The sequence below is a fragment of the Hipposideros armiger genome, unplaced genomic scaffold, assembly GCF_001890085.2.
Source record: "Hipposideros armiger isolate ML-2016 unplaced genomic scaffold, ASM189008v1 scaffold_175, whole genome shotgun sequence".
NCBI lineage: Eukaryota > Metazoa > Chordata > Mammalia > Chiroptera > Hipposideridae > Hipposideros > Hipposideros armiger.
The window spans coordinates 1,480,408-1,495,605 of NW_017731525.1; the positions used below are offsets into that span (position 1 = coordinate 1,480,408).

General features: G+C 40.9%; 1 protein-coding gene across 1 annotated transcript in view; it reads right to left on the reverse strand.

Annotated features, from left to right (window-relative positions):
* SCD5 (stearoyl-CoA desaturase 5) overlaps nucleotides 1-15,198 on the reverse strand; it is a 152,614-nt gene that overhangs the window by 24,238 nt on the left and 113,178 nt on the right. The gene's annotated exons all lie outside the window — the stretch shown is intronic.

Genomic DNA, 15,198 nt, shown 5'->3' on the forward strand with positions numbered 1-15,198 from the left:
GACAGCAACTTGTCTGTTCCCCTTCCCCCAATTCCCCAGCACTGTTCCCATCCCCCCAATTCCCCAATAAAAATCTTAAAAAAACAAAACAAAAACAACTATATTTTCCAAAACAGAAAACATTTCTGTGTGAAGAATGGTATCATTTTATGTAATTGCAAATCTCTAATGTCTGGGTTACTAGAAGCAGCTGGATTGACACATCTGCTTCTGCAGCCATTCTGTTGCAATATATCTTGTTTGAGTTGAAGTCTATGAAGAAAATTTGCTTCACACAGATGTGCAGTTGGAAAAGGGGGGACCTCACAGACCCCCTAAAAGGCAAAAGCTACATGCTATTTATGCTACATAGAAAGCTTATATGTTAGGGGACACCCCTCTTCCACCACCCAGAGGGTATTTGAACAGCTGACCTCAGTCTCCTGGAGTTGAGTTTTGAAGAAAAAGGAAGAAGTACTAAGGTAAGGTGAAAAGTATGGCAAGAACATTCTAGGTCAGTGGGTCTCAAACAATCACTGTACATCTGAGTCACTTGGGGTCTGGGGTGAGGCTTGAATCCTGCATTTCTAACAAGTCCTAGGTGGTACTGATGCTGCTGATCCTAGAACCACATTTTTAGTAGCAAGGATCTAGGCCAGAGAACTAGCAGGAGCAAAGGCACAGTGACACAGAACAGCCTAAAGCGTGAGGGGAATGGCATGACTAGAGAGTAAAGTACAAGACAGAAGTACCAGGAGATAAGGCAAGCACGCCAGGTCATGGGAGAACAGTTATAACTTTTCCCCAGGACAAGCCATGGAAAAGTGTTAAACAGGAGAGAACTCTGGCTCGCAGGTGGGCAAAACTTCTTATTTTTAATAACTCAGAATGGCAATAAATAGAAAACATACAAGTAAACTATGTGGACAATAGGAGGATGTGAGTGAAGAAGAAATATAATATTCACAATGAATATTATTACAATGTAGCTGAATTGAAAGAGCAGGTGCTTTGAGTTTGGACAGAGTTTGCTTAAATTCCAGCTCTGCTGTTTACAAATTGTCACTGAGTTGCCTTCTCAGAGCCTCAGTTTCCATCATATGAAAAGACAGGAGACATGAATTGTATGCATAGAGAACAAGTGTGGTGCATAGTAGGTACGCAATACATGCAAATCAATATGAAAGAATGTTTTAGGCATACTAAAAAATAACAACTGGAAGCTATTATTGTTATTCTAAGGTTAGATGTAGGCTTGAAACAAGATAACTGCACTTGTTAGAATTTTGTATTTTCAAGATCAAAAAGATTCTGAATGAGCACCTGAGGGGAATCTCCTAAAAGTAAAAGCTGCCTATTTTTTTAAAAAGATTTTATTGGGGAATTAGAGGAGGGGAACAGTGTTGAGGAATCGGGAAAGGGAAACAGACAAGTTGCTGTCCTTTAGTTCTTCAGTCTAGTTGTGGAGGATGTGGCTTCACTGGCCCATGTTGGTATTATCACTGAGCTCTTTCCAGGTGAGGCAGTCGTTTGCCAGCCATTGGATGGCTGCTCACGGTGGCTCACAGCAGCTCACGAAAGCTCACACCCGCTGCCGGCCAGTCCTACTGCAGCCTAAGCCATCGCTGGTGACTCACGGCAGCCCAGCTCCAGGTCGAGCTGTTGTTCACTATCTTAGCTGTAGAGGGCGCAGCGTCACTGACCCTCATGTGGGATCCAAACCGGGGCCCTGCTGCTCAGAGCTGGTGTCCCAAGCCAACACCAACTCCTAACCAACGCGCCACTCGGCCAGCCCAAAAGCTGCCTATTTTTATGCTAGGCAATGTCAGCTCATAGTTGTCCATAGCAATGAAAGAGGAGGAACGTGTTAGAGGCTGACAACAAATAGACGAGAAAGACCTCAGGCCTCATGGTAATCATCTTTTCTTCCAAGAGAACTTGGACCCAAATCATCAATACAAAATTTGAATGGCTCCCTGTTTTCCAATTCCCCTCCTCTTTACCTGGAAGTTAATACAGGTAAGAATGAGCAAAGGCACAAAGAGCACAGAGGAAAAAATCATTATGTTTACATATTAAATTTAGCCATCACAGTTTTAAAAATCTCTCTCTGCTGGAGCACCTGCATTAGATGATTTTTTTCTAATTTTGCTTCCTCTTTTTCTCTGGAAATCCCTTGGCCTTCAGGATCCAGAAATCCCCTCACCACCACCTGGGATTCTGAGACTTGTAATAGCCCATTCTTGCCTGAAGTGTTGGTTATTATAGTCACCTATGATGTGCTGCTTTCTTATTCCACTAGAACAAATATTGGCTCTCTGGTGTTTGTAAATAAAAGTTTTCATTATCCTAAAAATCCAGATTCCTAGTTGGGCATAATTGGGCATAATTTGAAAGCCTGTTTATTTATCTTGAAAAAAAGAATATACGAGTATATATATGGGTCTCTAAATCTCTTGATAGTTAGGACATCTGAGTAATTGTTTTTCTCTACTCTAAAATGAAAGACGAGGTAAGAGCAGGTTTATAAGAGAAAGCCAATGTCAGAAGAGAGTACGCTTCAGCTGCGTCAATGAGCATGTTGTGACAAATCACATGATCTCAGCACTAAGAGTCTTTGGATCTGTGTGACAGGTTTGTTACTGTTTTATATGAAAATAGGCAGTGTGGGAAGTAAGTGACTTGGACAGGAAGACATTTCAAAGCCGATTTCTGACAAGGATTTCCTCAACCGGTGGGCTGACAATGATTTCTTGGGTCTTTCACCAGGAATCATTCCTTTTCATCTTTGTAATTTCAGTATTTTAGACGAAGAATTTGACTCTTAGAACACTCTTTGCCATAAGGTCCTTTCCGCAGGAAGTGAACATTAACCCATGTTCTCATTTTAAAATTTTTCTAAACCCATGAAAACATTTCTTTAGAAAAGCAAGGACGGAGGAAGGGGACTTTTTCATTTGGAAAGCTGATGAAATATGCCATCTCCATGGTAGCTCCGGGTTGAGGGCCCTCTGCCTCTTGCCAGTGTGTCTTTGCGCAACAGCCTCCATGACATCCTCTCCGGGTGTGGTGCCCAGCGGCATTCTGTGAGAAGTCTGGGCAGCTTGCCAGGGCCTGCTGTTCACCTGGGATATCCAGGGAGGGAGGTAAGGTGCGGTGCCTGGGCATCCACTCCCTGCCCTTCTCACTGGGGGGAAATTCCGGGATGCCTATTAACAGTAACAATATATAACACGTCTAGGAGTAAACTGAATAAGAAACATGTAAGGCCTATATTTAGAAAACTATAAACATTTATTGAAGGATGTAAAAGAAGTGGTAAAAAGGGATAGACTCTGTTCGAGGAGAATGACGGTATGAGAAGGCCCTTGTCCTGCCACTTACAAAGAACCATCACTTTCATACAGACTTCAAGGAGCTCATTCTACCCTTCTCTCCTTTACTGTGAATTCCCTCAGCTCTTAATATCATCATTTATGGCAGTGTTGCTTGCATACATGGACTTGGAGGTCTCTGGCTATTTTATAAGTATGTGTCTTTCCTTCCCAATAAGATTAATAAAAGCAGGGACTATTTCTTTTCTTTCCTTTAGTACAGGAATGCCTCTCCTTACAAGTTTTCAATTTAAGGAAGTTCATAGGTATGAACAAGGCAGGGTGGCAAAGGTCACCAGCTGTGCCCACCACCAGCAGATGGTATTATCAGCCATAAGCAATCATTCTGCCACATATTGTTCCTCAGTCAAGGGGGTGGGAGCTGGGTTTGCACTCAGTTCTAAGATATTTTATGAACATCAGTAACATCGTCAGTTTGGAAAGTGTAAAAGAAGTGAGTACATTTAAAATGCTGCCAACATGTGGGTTGCCATGGGCTACCGTATGTAGCCAGCAGCCAGCGTGAGCGGCCGTCCAGAAGCCGGTGACTGATCTGCCTCGCCCGGGAAGAGCGCAATGATGGTGCCAACTTGGGCCAGTGAAGCAACGTCCTCCACAACTAGACTGAAGAACAAAACGACAGCAACTTGTCTGTTCCCCTTCCCCCAATTCCCCAGCACTGCTCCCATCCCCCCAATTCCCCAATTAAAAAAAAATCTTTAAAAAAAAATAAATAAAAATAAAAAATAAAATGCTGCCAACAAAAGATTCAATTATAATGGAAATGAAAGTAGAAATAATTGTTCAAAACTGAAAGTGGTGAGAGAATGCCAACTGTTGCAGGGAACTTATGGTACCGTAGGAAGAATCCTTTTAAGGCCAAAGACCAAATAAAGATCAAAAAGGAAGGAACAGGAATTAGTGGAAAAAAAAATGCAACTTTTTGAGATTATGGCTAAATGTTAGTAGCAATGAACAATGTCCCTTGGCCTAAGTTTTCTGAATTCTGGTAAAACCAGGAGTTTATGAGTGAACTGAAGCCTAGCCTGGTGAAGAGCTATTGACGTGTCTGCTGTAGGCAAGGGTGACTCCATAGGCTCAAAGTTACTGGGTTCAGGGCCCATCCAAATCAGCAGAACATCAAATGGCTGGAGAGGTGGCAAATGAGGGTATTGTAGAGGTAAGAGGTGCACGTTTGGGGGAAAATGTTCAATAGAATGTAAGAAAGAGCACTCCTGGTTTTAAAGCTTTGTTGGACCCATTTATATTTTAATTTATGGAGATGCATCTGGAAACTGGTAGCTACACTTCTCTTAGTCACTTTGGACTTAAGGAAAAAATGGACATATGAACAGGTTTTTAGAACCTAAGGTCTTCATAAATGGAATGGCTTTCATATCGTGCTGTATGTCTAGTTAATTGCACAAATATTTATCTCCTCTGTGATGGACACTTTCACATAAATTAACTAATTTTTTCACCCAATAATTTTTTAGGTTAATATCAGCACTATCACCATTTTATGGGTGTGGACACAGAATCTCAGAGAATGGCAAAAGCAGGATCATTTAATTTCAAGACTATATTTTACCTCTCCATAGCTGCCTCATTTTGTTGACTGAATGAATGAATAAATAAGTAACCCAATGCCAACATAGATCATAATTCTGCCTATGCTTCACACAGTTAAAAAAGTGGCTTCATTTCTGAATGCACATCTGTTACTTTCTATAATGTCATCAATGAATATGATATATACAGTAGTCCCGCCTTATCCATCGGGGATACGTTCCAAGACATGGATGCTTGAAACGCAGATAGTACCAAACCCTACATATACTATATTTTTCTTACATATACATACTTATCATGAAGCTTAATTTATAAATTAGGCACAGTAAGAGATGAATAACAACATCTAATAATAAAATGGAATAATTATAACAATAAAATAAGGGCTACTTGAACATAAGCACTTCGACACCATGATAGTCAAGCTGATAACTCAGACAGCTGCTGAATGACTAACAGCTGGGACAGGGAGCATACGCAGCATGGAGACACGGGGCAAAGGAACAATTCACTTCCCAGGCCAACGGAGTAGGATGGGGAGAGATCATGCTACTAAGAACAGTGCACAATTTAAAACTTATAAATCATTTATTTCTGTAATTTTCCATTTAATATTTCCATACCAGGGTTGACTATGGGTAACTGAAACCTTGGAAAGTGAAACCACAGATAATTGGGGAACTACTGTATAATACGTATATAAAGCCACCAATGCTACATTCCACTGTTGTGTGTCTCTTCTGACCTTCAAAATACCTCCAGGGACATAGGAGGAGATTGGGGCATCAAGAAGCACTTTGTGGAGCGATTTCAGTGAGTTCATAACAAAGTCAAGCAGCACACTCCAGGAAGGTTACTTTTCAATATGCATCTTTGATGCAATTCATGAAACATCTTGTAGTTCAGCCTTATAGCTGAGGGCCCTTCCTTGTCTCTGGACATCCTTGCTACTGATAAAGAATAGAGAAAATGGCTGAGAATTCTACCCAGGTTAGTTTAGCAAGAGTTTAATTTCTCCAACACTCCTGTATAAATTTTGCCAATAACAAAACCTCATATCTCTCACCCTAATCATTCCATGATGCATTCAATAGGATAAAACATTGTGAGGTGGGAACTGAGGAATCTAAATAAATTATGCCAAAGGAAAAGCTCCTGGTAGCACTGACACAACAGCCTGCATACAACTAATCTAAATATTTATTTTGAGTAATAGAACAGCTATCAACAAATTCACTACTTAAGACAATATTTTCACTTCAGCTGTCAACTGACAAGGGGTCTCCATAATACATTGCCATCAGCAGTTTGCATTAGTAAAAGAGAAAATGTACTTGAATTTCACAAATATGTATGAATCACAATCTTTCCATTTTGAAAAGGGACACAGCCTCATTCAAAATTTTCACAAAATAGCTGTCACAAGGACATTAACTTCGCAAATCATTTCACGGCAAGAGCTACATGTTGGATAGTAAGTAATGGATCTGTTTCCAGTCAGCCAATTTACTTCTTACTTTATCTTTTTTTTTTTTTTTTTAAGATTTTCATTGGGGAATTGGGGGATGGGAACAGCGCTGGGGAATTGGGGGAAGGGGAACAGACAAGTTGCTATCCTTTTGTTCTTCAGTCTAGTTGTGGAGGATGTTGCTTCACTGGCTCAAATTGGCACCATCATTGAGCTCTTTCTGGACGAGGCAGATCAGTCGCCGGCTTCTGGACAGCCGCTCACGGCAGCTGCTGGCCGCTCACGCTGGTTGCTGGCTACACACCATAGCCCATGGCAACCCACCTGCCGTCGACTCACGGCAACCCAGCTCCAGGTTGAGCTGTTGTTCAGCATCTTAGCTGTAGAGGGCAGTGTCAGTGGCCCTCATATGTGGGATCCGAACCGGAGCCCTCTGGCGTCCCAAGCCAGCTCTTAACCAATGCGCCATTCAGCCGGCCCATCTACTTCTTACTTTAAATATATGCATTTGTGGCTTCAGACTCCTCTTGTTTAAACAATTTCTCCTATATTAATCTTTTTCTAGTTTACTCTTATAGTAGCTGGATAAATATAGCGAGTCATTGGAGTAGGAGCTGGAGAGTCTCGCCTGAAGCAAACCAGCATTAAAATGACCATTATTACCTATGGAGCAATATGTCCCAGCTTAGAGCACGGGGGAGAGTAAGAACAAAAAATACGTAAAATGCATCATGCCTTAATTTGCCTGTTTATACATCAGATTCATTTGTTACTGTTCCATATTCTTGTTCCATGAGCAGCAAGAGGACTCTGAGTAGGAAAGTAAGCTTTGTTATCTCACTGTGTCAGATTTTTCTCTTCAACCTAACAAGAAGAGATGAAGAAATGGTATCTTTGTCCTTGTCCCATGATAGATTTGGAGTTGTGAGGACAATAACTGTATGTCTTCTTTAAAAGGCAAATGACCAAAAACATGAACACATGTTTAGCCTTGCTAGGAACCAAAGATTTGTAAGTTCATTATTACAATGAGTGTCAAAAGCTGAGAGTTTTACATATTATTTGACTCAGCAATTCTGACTTTAGCCAAAAGAAAGTATCATATCTATAACCAAAGATGTATGTACAAAGTTGTTCATCATAGCATTGTTATAATGATTTTTTTAAAAGGGGTGAAAATCCTCCCATGTTCATCAGAAATAATTATGATACAACCTCACAATGAAATATTAAGCAGGCATTAAAACTGGATAGATTTCACAGTACTCTGTTAAGTGAAAACAGCAGTTTATAAAATATGATAAAATATTCTGCTTCTACTTGGGATGTAGAAAGCCATAAGAGAATATTGTTCTCAACTGAACAATGAGAAAAAGCTGGATAATACATTGGGTTGTCGGGAAAGTCATGATGCATTTTTGCATTGAAAAACATAGAAAAATATGTCATGACTTTCCCGACGACCCTGTACAAAATACTAACTTTTCTTGAGCCCGTCAGAGAGTTGAGGTCACAAGGCAACTAAGTAAATTGAATTCCAAAGACCGCTTAGCTCATCTTGTGAACTTTTGGCAAAGCCCAAGAGAAAGAGGTGGCCACCATAAAAATAGATAAGAATAAATTCAACAAATCCTTGAAGGCCAAGTATGGGCTAGTGTGTAAATATGGAATAGCTTAGAGCCTCAGACACAAGTGAATTTGCATGCATCCTTTTTAACAGATCTCTTTAACAGATCTTGGTCTTCACAAGAAAGGTTAGAGGCAAAGTAAGAAACTAGAGAACCTCCCCCCCCTTCACTTCATAGACATGTAGGAGACAATCAGCTACTGCTGGGAAATAAGCACAGTGTCTTGCCTTCTTCCCCAGAGACGTTTCTTGCAAAGCAAAAGTTTTAAGCTGCTGGGGGAAGGCAGAAAAACTTTTGCCTCTAAAACCAGGCAAAAGTCCATTGCTTCTGGGAGAAGACTAGAAGTAAAACCTACTTGTATCTGAAGGAGGGGTAGAGAATTCTCACTTCCAGACACAGGTAATGAGCCACTGCTGCTGAGGAAAGGGTGGAAGCAAAAGCCTCCTCCCCCACAGCGTGGCTTGTGCTCAGGATCCTGCAGTGTTCCAAAGCAGAGGTCTCCTATTTCTGGGGGCGACGCAGGAAGACTCAGAAAGCCTTACTCCAAGGTTCAGGTACATAGGGTTTTCCTGAGATGAATACAGGACCAGGACAACAACAAAAAAAACCCAAACCCTTACAACATTATAACAAGCAATAGAAGCTCCCCGCCCCCACCTTGTGAGCATAGAGAGAAATCTACTGTATGGTGCAGGTGTGCAGGGACAGCTTAAAACTGAGGGTAAAACATTAATACTCAGATATCCCCTTTGGCACCCCAGGCTCCATTTTAAGCACATGGTAACAGCAGCCATCCATTGAAGTCTATGGTGCACCAAACCCACCTCAAATCCTGACTCACTGACTCAGCCTCTACCCTCTGCCACTCACTGACACACACTAATGGTCTGAAAGATGTGCCCATTCTCAAGCATAAATGATATTTGCCTTAATCTCTCTGTTCTTCTAGACAAGTTCAGCAAATAATGAAAAATTATGAATCACAAAAATGCAAGAAAGAAATTGTCAAGAGATAAAGTAGTTAATAGACTCAAAGATGACCCAGATGTTGCAACTATCAGGAACTTTAACTATTGGGTTGTCAGGAAAGGCATGACACATTTTTGCATTGAAAAACAGAAAAATATGTCATAACTTGCCCGACAGCCCAATATAATTAACATGTTAAAAGGAAAGGTGAGCAATATGCATAAACAGATGGGAGATTTCAGGAGGTGTGTGTGGGGGGGAGAGAATCAGGGGGAGGAGGGAGAGAGAGAGAGGGAGGATAAAAGTGTCAAATGCAAATGCTATACATAAAAAACAGTATCAGAGATGACAAATTCCTTTGATGGGCTCATCAGCAGACTAGACATAGCTGAGAAAGAATTAGTAAACTTGAAGAGATGTCAATAGAAATTATTCAAACTGAAATATAAACTAAAAAGGAGTGAATTAAACAGAATAGCACCTCCAAGAGCTGTAATACAATATTAAATGGTATAATGCACGTCATTAGAATCACAGAAGAAGAGAGAAAGAAAAAAAAGGCCAAAAATAATTTGAAGGCCTAATGACCAAGAATTTTCCAAAATTCAGGAAAGACAAGTCACAGATCCAAGAACGCTAAAGAATCTCAAGCAGCATAACTCCTACCCATCAAAAAAACAAACCTAGACACATCAAAGTCAAACTGCTGAAAACCAAAGATAAAGAAAAAATCTTGAAGGCAGTGAGAAAAAAGAAACATATGCAGAGGAATAATGATAAGAACCAGAGCAGACATCTCAGAAACTATGCAAGGCATAAGACAAGGGATTGACACCTTATAATACTGAAAGGAAAATACCTGTCAATCTAGAATTTTATGTCCAGTAAAAAATAGCTTTCAAACATGAAGGTAAAATAAAGACCTTTAGACATACAAAGCTGAGAATTTATTGGCAATAGACCTGTGCTACAAGAAATGTTAACAAAATTTTTTCAGGCAGGAGGATGATATCAAATGGAAATTAGGATACACACACACACACACACACACACACACACACACACACACACACACTCAAAATGAAGAAGCTGGAAATAAAATGATGAAGGTAAATATTAAATGTATTTTTCTTATTTTAATCACACTTAAATAGTATATAGCATACAAATACATTATTTTTGTAAAAAGAAAGCATAACAGGATTTATTTTTAAAAAAACTTGCAAGGAATCAGTGAAATTTTAACTGATTTTTTTCTAGTGAAATTTTAACTGATTTTTTTCTCATGAAAAGACTACAAATTATTTTACTTTACTCTTTATAAAGTTTATTTGCATTTTCTAAATTTTCTGCATTTATTACATTTTGTACTAAAAATAGAATTTTATTCTTATGCTCTGCTTAAATATTTTTAATAGATAATGTGCAGATTTCAAGAGCTCTGAGGTTAGAGAAATTTTATAAGGTAATTGTTGGAAGAAGTGATAACAGAAAATTAATTCTCCGTTATGAAAAGCTTTCTCCACTTTCTTTGCCCTACTACGTGATAAAGAAGAGACAATGAAATGACAAAAAGTAAGTGCCCTTTTCTCTGATGCATAAGCCAATGGCAACTTTTTGAGAATAAATAAGGGTTAAACGGAAGCCTCCTGTAAGGGTTGTCGATGCTCTCTCTATTGGCTGAAGCCTTGGAGCTAGAGCCATATACATGTCTTGAAGGACTGTTTATTCCAAGAAAATATTAGAAGCTCTACATGGTCTAGAAAGAGAGCCAGGAGTTGATCATATCTAAATATTAGTGATAATGATATATACTTGTACCAACATGTCTTTTATAAAATCTAATCTTGCTTTGACTTCTATATATTATTTAAAATTTACATTAAAACCAGCTAAGATTTTATCTCAACTTTGGTAGTAAAGTAAAATTTTAATAGAGAAAGAATAATTTAGTGCAAATATATGCTGTTCTTTTTTGACCTGGTTAATGGAGGTCATGGGGAGTCAGAATATTTAGATTCAAGTCCAGAATCCAGGTCCCACCGATACATGACAGAGTTATTGAAAGGATCAGAGATAAAGTGTGCAAAGACACAGTGGAAGTAGATAACAGGCAGTTAATAAATGGCAGCTATCACTGGCTACTGAAGTGTATCAGAGATGCATGAAGATGCCTTTATTGCCATCAACAATGAAGCGAAGACAACACTTTACAAACAGCAGTTTCAGAATCCATTGACCTGCTGATTAATATGTCTAATAGGCTAGTGAGTGAAGTATTCAAGTTCCAGACATTTGAGAAACTGTCTCTTCATCCTGCCAGGGGAATTTCGTACATACAAAGGGATGGTCAATGTGGGGAAAGAAAATTACTGCTAATGCAGCTGGTGTATTTTACAGAGAGAGAGAGAGACAGACAGACAAATTGTCTCAAAGTGCTACTAGGAAGAGTACCACATACAGACACAAATAAATGACATTTTGACTTGGAAATTTTTAAAAAGTCAAAATAAGCTGTTGAATTTTGTCCCACACTGGTTTCTCCCCTGCCCTACATTTTAAACCACTAATGGAGGGAAATTTGGGTCTTGATGCTATAACCTCAATATTGAATCACCTCTGTCCTGAATTCAAGAGCATAATTCAACTGTTTGGCTACAGCAATTAGAGTCTCTTTAGAAAGGCCAAATGTTTAATATGAGTAGTTAATGGATGTTTTTACCTCTTCCATTGACTTTTTTTTTTAATTGGGGAATTGGGGGGATGGTAACAGTGCTGGGGAATTGGGGGAAAGGGAACAGATAAGTTGCTGTCGTTTTGTTCTTCAGTCTAGTTGTGGAGGACGTTGCTTCACTGGCCCAAGTTGGCACCATCACTGTGCTCTTCCCGGGCGAGGCAGATCAGTCACCCGCTTCTGGACAGCCGCTCACTGCGGCTGCTGGCTGCTCACGCTGGCTGCTGGCTACATACGGTAGCCCATGACAACCCATGGCAACCCACTGCCACAGGGGCTGCAGCCTATGCCGTCCCTCGCAACTCACAGCAGCCCAGCTTCAGGTTGAGCTTCCATTGACTTTTAACAAAAGGGATCTTATTAAACATAGCTCACACCTCTTTAGTTAAGTTTTATCATGTCTGGGGAACTTAGAAATTCACACTTTTAAATTCACAGTTTCTGACAATGGCAACTGGATGCAGGGGAAATTATTCAAAGAAAAAAAGTATTTTATTCTCAGAATTATTATGGAACCAGGCTAAAATGCAAAAGTTTGAGGTAAGGGCAGAATGCAAGAGAAGATTCCAGGGCTCAATCTGTTAGCCAAAGGTAGACTGCCCCTCAAAGGTGCAAGATAAGATTCAGGGAGAGGGAATATTTACACACATGAGGAACTTATGAAAAAGCAAATCAGAGCAAGACGATGAAGTGAGGAGAGAATACAAGACGAAATAACCCTTCATCTCCCAGTCTAAATACATACATTCATACATACATACATACATACATACATTCATAAATACATACATACATACATACATACATACATACAAGAGTCTGCCAGAGCAATAGGCTAAATGGCTTTTGTTCTCTAATAAAGCTAGGCAACAGGAAGAATATCATGGCATTGAAAACACGGTGTGACCGATGAAGGAAAATGTCCCCATGCAGAGAAGAGCACAAAGGGAGGAACAAAGCCCTTTGGCAGGAGAACAGAGGGTGGGGACAGAAAGAGGCAAATTGACAAGAGGGAGTGAACCAAAATCAGATTCGTGAGACAGGGACTGAATAACAGGAGAGACGGGATGGGGAGCAGCAAAGGTGTCTGTAGGGAGAGGCCCCGTCAGGCAGGGGACAGAGGAGTGGTGGGGCTTCCTTCCTCACATTCCCAAACCCAAACTGGAGCTCCAGAAAGAAACAGCAAGAACCTCTAGAATCTGGTTCTCTTATTCAATGTCCAATCCCCAGTACCTAGAACAATGCCTGGTATATAGTGGGTGCTCAAACCACAGGTGTTGAATGAAAAGTGATACGTGCAAAAAAGAGAGGGAAGCTAAATCCCCTAAGAAATGCCATGTGCCTCACGCATGGCTTCCATTATTCAGGTATGAGCTGGCAGAGAAGGTACTAAAGAGATGGGCTCTGCTTACAGCACAGCTGAGTGATGCTCACCTTGGGGCCAGTTTGGTTTTGCTGTTGCAGGACCATCAAGGACCCAAGTGAAACAGGCAGTGGTCAGACAAACAGTAACTTATGAGCAAAGGAGTGGCAGAGGGTGGTCATGCTTGAAAGGTTCCAAACCTCCATGTCTGTCTCCAAATCTCACTCACATGTTTAGATATTTGAATGTCTCATCTAGGGCCTCTCCTTTCGGGATTGTTTCTACAGAGTTTTCCATAAACTACAACTAACCCACCAAGGCCTGTCATGAGCTCAGACATTCAAAGTCACTAATATCTAGATAAGAATTGTTCTGTGAACTTAGCAACACGTAGGGTAAGGTCCCAAGGAAAATGGACTCATCATAGACACCCCAAGAACCCAACATAGAAGGCTGATCAAAGAGATTCGGTCAAGGGAGATGGAGTCAGGCTGATTGTGAATCTTCAGATGACTCATCCCACTTCCTAGGGGATCTCCCAAGTGGAAGATGAAACTGGGGGTGGCGTGTAGAGAAATGAAGATGAGTCAATTATCTGACTGCTCAGCTCTGGCTATGTGGTGGTCACCAACAGAGAAATGGTGGTCACCTAGGGCTTAGACAGAAAAGAATGACACAAAGTCATAAAAATGAGGGCATCACTGAGAGATGTCATGCTCACTTAAAAGAAAAAGAAAAGACTAATGCTAACAGATAAGGGGGCAAATTGAGATAAAACAGGCCTCAGAAAGATTCAAGTGCCTTTCTAGAATGGCAAGATTTCTACATTTTCATCTCTTCCCAGGGCACCAAAACAGAAACACTATACTCTTCTGAATTATTTCATCTATTTTCTCTTAGTTTATCCCATCACCATGGCGATGAGGCCAGGACCTTGTTTTCACATGTCTGCACTAGACTAGCATCGTCCTCAATTACTTCAAAAATGCACAAGCAGCGTCTGCATACTACTTCTAAAGGAATTTCTTATCTAAGATGGGGATCGATTGGGATAAGCAAAGCATTAGGAGAAACAGCCTCTGGATCTGATCCTCATTCTCTCTTCTCAGAAAAAGGATTTGAGATTCCGGTTTCTACTCACTAAACGGAGGCAGAGAGGCTAATCCCTTGCTTCACAAAAATGTTTTAAGAATGAGTAACATGTGATGGCTATCGTTTTGCTCAAGACAGAACAACTAATGAACTATGGCAGAGGCTGCTAAGTGCTTACCCCATATCTATTCACCCTTCCTTCAATAGAAACAAAACCAGGGTTTTATTCAAGGGTAAATATTTTAACCAAGAAGACTACATTTCCCCTTTCCCTTGAGTGCAAATATGGTCAATGGAGGGGCCAACGGACAGGGCATGTGTGTCTTCTGGGAAAGCTTCCTGGAGATGACTGACTCAACTGAGTGGCAACATCCCATCCCCACTCCCACCTTCCTTCTGGTTGGAGCACTAGTGGTCACCTTGAACCATAAAATGAAAGAATGAAACAACAAGCTAAGGATGGTAGAGCAAAAAGATGAAAGAATACTTTTCTCTATTGACCATGTGCTGCTGCCATGCCCCAGACCCCCACAGTTCTTTTATATTGGTGAGAAATCAACTTTTCATGTTGCTTAAGCCAAACACAATTTCTAACTGGTAGACCCATTGTCAATCTTCTGAGTTGCTCCCTTTTGGGCTTCCCCCCAACATTGGCAGGACCCAGGCCAAGAGCAGAGGTGGCGGCCTCTGTATTGTGGCCCGCCCGCTCCCTTCTCTTTCCACCCCTAGCTCTGTCTGCTTTGTGCGGACATCCCCGCTCACACTTGTAAGCTCATCCACAGGCTAACACTGCTCCTTACCCACTCTTCAGGCCTAGGGTACACACAGTACACCAGGAGGACAGAGCCCAGGACAGGCTGGTGTAAGCCCTGAAGATGGGCTCAGAGCTATTTGGGCAGGGGATTCCAGGGTCCTAGGACCCCAAGGCATGGTCTAGAAGTGGGGGAAGGTTCCAGATGGCATGTTCCTTTGCCCTATGGTCTCTCTGTGGAGAAGCATGGCCTTTGATGACATAGGAC